Consider the following 7,356-nt stretch of genomic DNA (forward strand, 5'->3'; position numbering starts at 1 on the left):
CTTAAGTGTCTCAATTCAAAACTAATTGTCATTAGCCATTTGTTGGGCCTTGACCACATCTAAATGGACATAACACACCTAATTGACCATATACATACAAATATAACACATACACAAATTTGGCATGCAAAACGCCCATTTCATCCTTTGGGCCAAATTCACATTTTCATTAATTTAATCTCATATATGGCCAATTCACTACATATAATCTCTACCCATCCCATAATTACATCCATCCACTAGCCCATCCAGTCATTTCATCTTTCACACATGTACTAGGGCTAGAGAGCTCAAAATCACAAAAACATAACATTTACCACAACTTGCACATGCTCAAGTCCTAAGGTAACTTATACATACTTTTGGCTAATAATTTACAAATCATTACACCATATCTTATAAATGTTTAGGCGAGAGAAGTCAACTTAGCCTATATTCTTTCTGTTAGACACGCTAGTACTAGAACTTGAAAAATGTAAATAACCATGGGTGAGATAAAAATCTCAGTAACCAAATATGGTTTATTAAATGTCTATTACCACAAATAACTATGCCAAAGTAACTAAAATCATCATATCGCATATATATATATATATATATTTAGTATATCACTACTAAATCATCATTTTCACATACAATTCCAAATCATGTTTCAAATACTTTTACACCTTAGGATGATCAATTATCCACCAATTCTCCAAAGCTTCTCGACACGAAACCATAAGCTCTTCTAAATTAACCACTTGTTGACCCGAGCTCACTTCTGGTGGTAGAAAGACCTGGCTAAAGGTGATCTAACTCGCCTATGGACTATGGTCTCCCTCTTCACACATTTATAATAAAGGTATCGTTAACTCCTAACCATACCCTACCGAGCACTAGGGAGTTGCCAAACTGCCAGGATGTCTCATGGTAACAGTTTCATAATATGTTGTACCAAATGTCCTATGGTAATAGCACATATAATGCTGCACCGGATGTCCCATAGTGGTAGGTCGACCATATAAATTTTTCACTCACATATCTCCACACACACACATCCCCACTATAACATCTAAAAAATTTTAACCCTGATTCATTAACCTGATAAGGGTAATTAGTGAGTTAATAAGGTGTGTGGCCAAAAGGGCTTAACTTGGTATAGTTGTTGTGATTTCAGCCCCAGAAATGGGTCTAGATCGATGGCAGGCCACCTAGGCAAGGGAAGAGGATGAAAAAGTGAAAATTATTTTCTGTGCCACATGCTGCGGTGCGTGGTTGGTCTGTTATAGCACACAGAGACAATTTTAATGTAATGGGCTCCTCTATGCCATGCGTTGTGGTAGAGTACAGTGTGCGTTACGACGCACATCCAAAAATCAAATAAATTAGCTCATGAGCTGTGTGAAAACAGAAGAGAAAAAGAGGAAGAAAATGAAGAGCTCGATTTTGGCTTTATTAGGGCACAACATTTAGTCCCATTATTGATAGATTGAAGCTCCAAAATACCTAAGGTAAGATTATGGTTCTTTCTTCTTCCTTTTTCTCCCTTATTTATAATGATTTATGTTAGGGTTTGAGTTGGAATATAGATTTTTGGTCTATAGGAGTATGTGTCCAATTTCATTAGTTAAAATAAGTTAAATGGGAGTTGTTTAATGTATTGGAACACCACATTGATGGTTTTGGAGGTGGTTGGTCCATAAGAGCATTTAATATCCTAAAAATTAGTATTTATGAGGTAGTTGGGAGAGGTTAATATGCAATAATGATGGTTTGAGGTGTTAATAATAATGTACATTAATGAAACTTAATGAGCCCATTAGGTATGAATGCATAGTGATTATGAGATGATATAGTAGTGTATGTGGAGTTTTATGTTAATAAAATTTCAAGAGTTAAGTAATGATGATGTTCTTATGGTTTAGATGAATAAAGGTTCATTTTGGCACCATTTGAGCTCGTTGAAGCTTGGGAAAGTTGATACAGTGAGGGATAAACCTTTGACCTCTCAAAGGTTTGAGGTAACTGAGGGAAACTTAATTTTTATAATTGAATGTTAATTGTGTTGTGAAATGTGATTTATGAGTTTAATTGATGATGCATATTAGTATTTGAAAGAAATCCTTGATTTTGCCACCCTTGATGTTTTATGAAATTACTTGTGATTTATTACTATGGGTGGAGAATTGTGATGAAATATGAGTTAATTATAAGCATATGTGTTATGTGAATTCATGTGTGGAGAAATGATTGTTAAAATGCATATTATGTGTGAAATGTGCATTGCATGATCATTGGTGGGAGTTTGCCTAAGGAGAGGAGTAAATTGGTTGAAAATCCACGTGGTATTGGCAGTAACAGTTGGAATTGAGAATTAGCCTTGGCATTGATCGTTGGAAATGAGAGGTAGCCCTTGTCCCATGGTTATTTTAGGACTGTCCCACTTATTCTATGAGGGACTCGAACCTAATTAGTTTCTACCGATTCATGAGGAGGCTAGATTAGGGGCACAATACCCCATGGTTATTAGTATTAGGGGAAACTAGATTACATAAGTGAGTGAGTTAACCTTGGCCCGGTATCTTCTCACAAGTAGAAGGCTGGGTTAGTCCATGAAGGATGTAGCCATGTGATAGCCACTAGTTTCATGTTAGAGGTAACCGGAGGATATAAGGTTGGCATATGATCATGCACATAAGTCCGATCACATGGTTGTTAGTTTTGTGATCCAACATGTGTAGAGGGCGTATGGTTGTTATTTTTGTGACCCTATGTTATGTTTTTATGAAATAATATGATATGGTATTTTATAGCAAGCTCAGTCACATAGTTGTAAGTTTTGTGAATTGTGGCCTAGTGCTATGTGAAATATGTGTTTATTTACCTAATCACATCTATTTACGATTGATATGTAACTGTATGGGTTAAGTGAAACTTGACTACTGAGTAGTTGTACTCACCCCTCAATTTTGAATATGTTTAGGACCTAACTCATTGGATTCGAGTCGGGGAAAATATACAGAGGCTTAGATTTGGTAGTGTAATCCTCTATATGCCTCTTTTTTGCTATTTAGATGTTTATTTGTTAATGTAATTGTCAACTAGGAGTAATTGTCATGATTAGTGCACTATTTACATAATTTTTGTATTTAACTAGTGTATTTTGTGCCCTGGGTTGGTGAGTTTTTATTATGAACCTGTGGATAAGGTCAAAATACTTGTGCAAGTAGGAACATATATATTTTTAAGAAATATGAATGAAATAGTTGACTTTATGAAACTTTTCCTCCCCCTTTATATTTTATGAAAATTGGGGTTGAGTAGTGATTTTGTAAAATAAGCATTATTGGTTGAGTGTGGTGTGTTGCACGAGTCTGTAAGAGTCTATTGAGTATAGTTGAATGGTTTGTATAAGTTATTAGCACGTGTGGTTGAGTTGGGACACCCCATTTGGGAGATTTTATGAAAATGTGGTAGAAAGGGGTTTTGGTGTTTAACTTCTTATAAAAAATGAGTTTGAACGGGAAACCTGTGCCATTAGCTAAAGCTAGGAGAAATCTCTGTATAGATACCAAAACCACCTCAATCGGACATCGAATGAGATTTGGGACATGTCGGAAGTCTGCTCCCTATGCTGTTAAATGACAGCACTGATCTACCAAATTTCATGCAATGCGCCGTGGTACATGGCACCTCATGCCATAGTGTATGGCATAAAGAGGACACATGGCAACGTATGAGCTGTAACTGCCCGCACGTCTCATTTTTGCACAGAACTTGTTTTTGACTTTTAAAACTCATTATTTTGGGTCCTAATTGATTTTCAAGCTTCTGCTTTATTTTTAAAACTCTGATTTGGAGTCCTTAAATTATATTTGAGATTTGAATTGAAAAATTAGGATTCCTAAGAAATAATTTTAAGAAATTCTTCTTTTAAAATCTCGGATTACTATGATTTGGAGTTAATTGTGGTTTAACCTCGGGGAGATTACACCCATATATCCTGGGTGAACTCCCCCCTCTAATGATCATACTCTTTCATAATTTCCACTATTTATACATCTTTCCACAACATATATACTTCCATATCATATATGTATATATCCATTGAAATTAATAAATTTTCAAATTCATTTCACAATGCAAAGTTCATGCTAAAAACCATTTCAATAACAATCAAGCATAAAACACATAAATTCACAATTTATCATTTGATATTCACCTCTACACAGTTATAATAGTTAATAAACAGAATAAACTATATGGTTACCTAAAAGTTTCTATTCGATAGAAAGGGTTACCCATGTAACTTCAACCTTATTTAACTCCTCTCTCATAATTCGCACACCACACATTATAATCTATACAAAATTGGCATTCAGAGTCAATTCCTCTATTGACCAAAACTATCAATTATTGCATTTAAACACTTAATTACATGCATCTACTAGCTGATCCAGTCATTTCATCTTTCATATATGTACTAAGGCTAGGGAGCTTAAAATCACAAAAACACAACATTTACCACAACATGTATATGCTCAAGTCCTAATGCAACTTATACATACTTTTGGCTAATAATTTACAAATCATTACGCCACATCTTACAAAGATTTAGGCAAAAGAAGTCAACTCGACCTATATCCTTTCCCTTAAACCCGCTAGTACCAGAACCTGAAAAATGTAAATAACCATGGGTGAGATAAAAATCTCAGTAACCAAATATGGTTTATTAAATATCTATTACCATAAATAACCATGACAAAGTAACTGAAATTATCATATAGCATATATTATATATTTGGTATATTACTACTAAATCATCACTTTCGCATACAATTCTAAATCACATTTCAAATACTTTTACACCTTAGCATGATCAACTATCCATCAACCCTTCAAAGCTTCCTCACACGAAACTATAGGCTCTTCTGGATTAACCACTCATTAACCCGAGTTCACTTTCGATGGTAGAAAGACCCGACCAAAGGTGATCCAACCCACTTATGGATTATGGTCTCCTTCTTCACACACATATAATAGAGGTGTTGTTGACTCCTAACAGCACCCTACCGGGCACTAGGAGTTGCCAGACTACTTGGATATTCTAAGGTAACAGTCCCATCACATGCTGTATTGGATATCCCATGGTAATAGCACGTATAATGCTACACCGGATGTCCTATAGTGGTAACCCCACCATATAGATTTTTTACTCACATATCTTAACACACACATCCCCACATATCCTGGGTGAACTCCCACTCCCAATGATCATGCTTTTTCACAATTTCTACTACTTTTATATCTTTCCACAACATATATACTTCCATATCATATATGAATATATCTATTAAAATCAATAACTTTTCAAATTCATTTCACAATGCAAAGTTCATGCTAAAAACCATTTCAATAACAATCAAGCATAAAACGTATAAATTCACAATTTATCATTTGATATTCACTTCTACACAATTATAATAATTAATAAACAAAGTAAACTATATGGTTACCTCAACCTTTTTGTTCGATAGAAAGGGTTACCTATGTAGCTTCAATTCTATTCAACTCCTCTCTCATAATTTGCACGTCACACAATATAATCTACATAAAATTGGCATTCAGAGTCAATTCCTCTATTGACCAAAAATGCCAATTATCACATTTAAACACTTAATTGCTATTAAATCCATATTTCATACTCGATTACACACATTACCACTGATCACCCTTCATTCCATGCTTTAACATTTTTTAGCAATTTTCTCTCACTCTCTCTCTCTCTAGATTATGGTAATTCTTGCCTACAACTTCAAAATTTTATTGTTTTGACTTTAACTAGTCATAAAGCACTAGTTTAGTTTCAAAGAACCTTTTAATTACTATTAGGTAAGAAATTAACTCCTTAAAACTCCCGAATTCAATTTCTCACTAGTTAAAACAAAGAGAAAATAGGGTAGATTCGAAGGTTAAGGCAGTACATGACTTACCCGATAAGTAACAGGTCGGAAACACCATCCTTACTCCTGATTTAGCTTACCCTAGCATACCCTTTGCTCTTTTGTATGCCAGATCTCTTCTCTCATGTTCTTCCTTCTGTTTTCCACAAGCTAAACATGTCCTATTAATCTAATTTCTTCTCCATGTGTTGCATTGCATCTATCACCCATCGCGACGCGTAGCACAATGAGGGAAATCCTTATTATGCTCACATGCTCTTTTATGCATATCTATTCATATAACATCCCAATGAGTCAATATAACACTTTACTACTCAAAATCCTATTCTCACATTAAATCACTTATTCATCCCTAATTAGTCATTAACATAGGATTGGAAATTCGGGATGTTACATTCAAGTCCCTCGTAGAATGAGTAGGATAGTCCCGAATCAACCATAGTACAAGGGCTACCTTTTGATTCCAATGGTCGGTGGCAAGGCAAGTTCTGATTCCAATGGTCACTACCAGTACCATATGAATTTAAACTAATCTACTCCTCTCCCTAGGTGAACTCTCGCTAATGATCATGTTATACACATTTTTCACACAATATGCATTTCAAGAATCAATCCATGACAAATTATCTCATATTTAGTCACTCCACACATTCAACATATCATATATCACAATTCTTTACTTTTACAACAACATGCCACAAGTAAATTTATAAATCACAAGTGGGTGACATAATAAATATTTTTCTTTTCCAAAATCATTTTACAATTGAACACATTGCCAACATACATCACTTATTTAAATCATCAATCACATTTCACAAACATAATTAATATTCAACTATAAAAGTTAGGTTTTTCCCGGTTACCTTAAACCTTTGAAAGGTCAAAGGTTAACCCCTCATAATATCAACTTCCAAAGCTTCAACAAGCTTGAATAGTGCCAAATGATTCACACTACAATCATAAGCCAGATTATCATCACAATCCTACTCTTAGAGAAATATCAACATTGATTCCACCTTTTCTCTATTCTACCAATCTCATAAATCTCTACCCATTTATACCCAATGGGCTCTTTAAGTTCTATTAATGTACATTATCATTAATAACACTTCAAACCATCATTAATGCACATAAACCTCTTCCAACTACCACTTTTATGTTAATTTTCAGATATTAAATGCTCCCATTGACTAACCACTTCCAAAATCATTAACATGGTATTCTAATACCTTAAGCAACTCTCACTATACCCATTTCAACCAATTAAATTGGACCTATACCCCTATGGATTGAATTTCAACTTTCCAACTCAAACCAATTAGACCTCTCTGGTGACACACCTTATTAACTCACTAATCATCCTCATTAGGTTAAAAAACCAAGATTAAATTTTCCTGGATGTTACATT

This window comes from Prosopis cineraria, unplaced genomic scaffold, assembly GCF_029017545.1.
Source record: "Prosopis cineraria cultivar Desert tree isolate PC_DT_omini unplaced genomic scaffold, ASM2901754v1 PC14, whole genome shotgun sequence".
NCBI lineage: Eukaryota > Viridiplantae > Streptophyta > Magnoliopsida > Fabales > Fabaceae > Prosopis > Prosopis cineraria.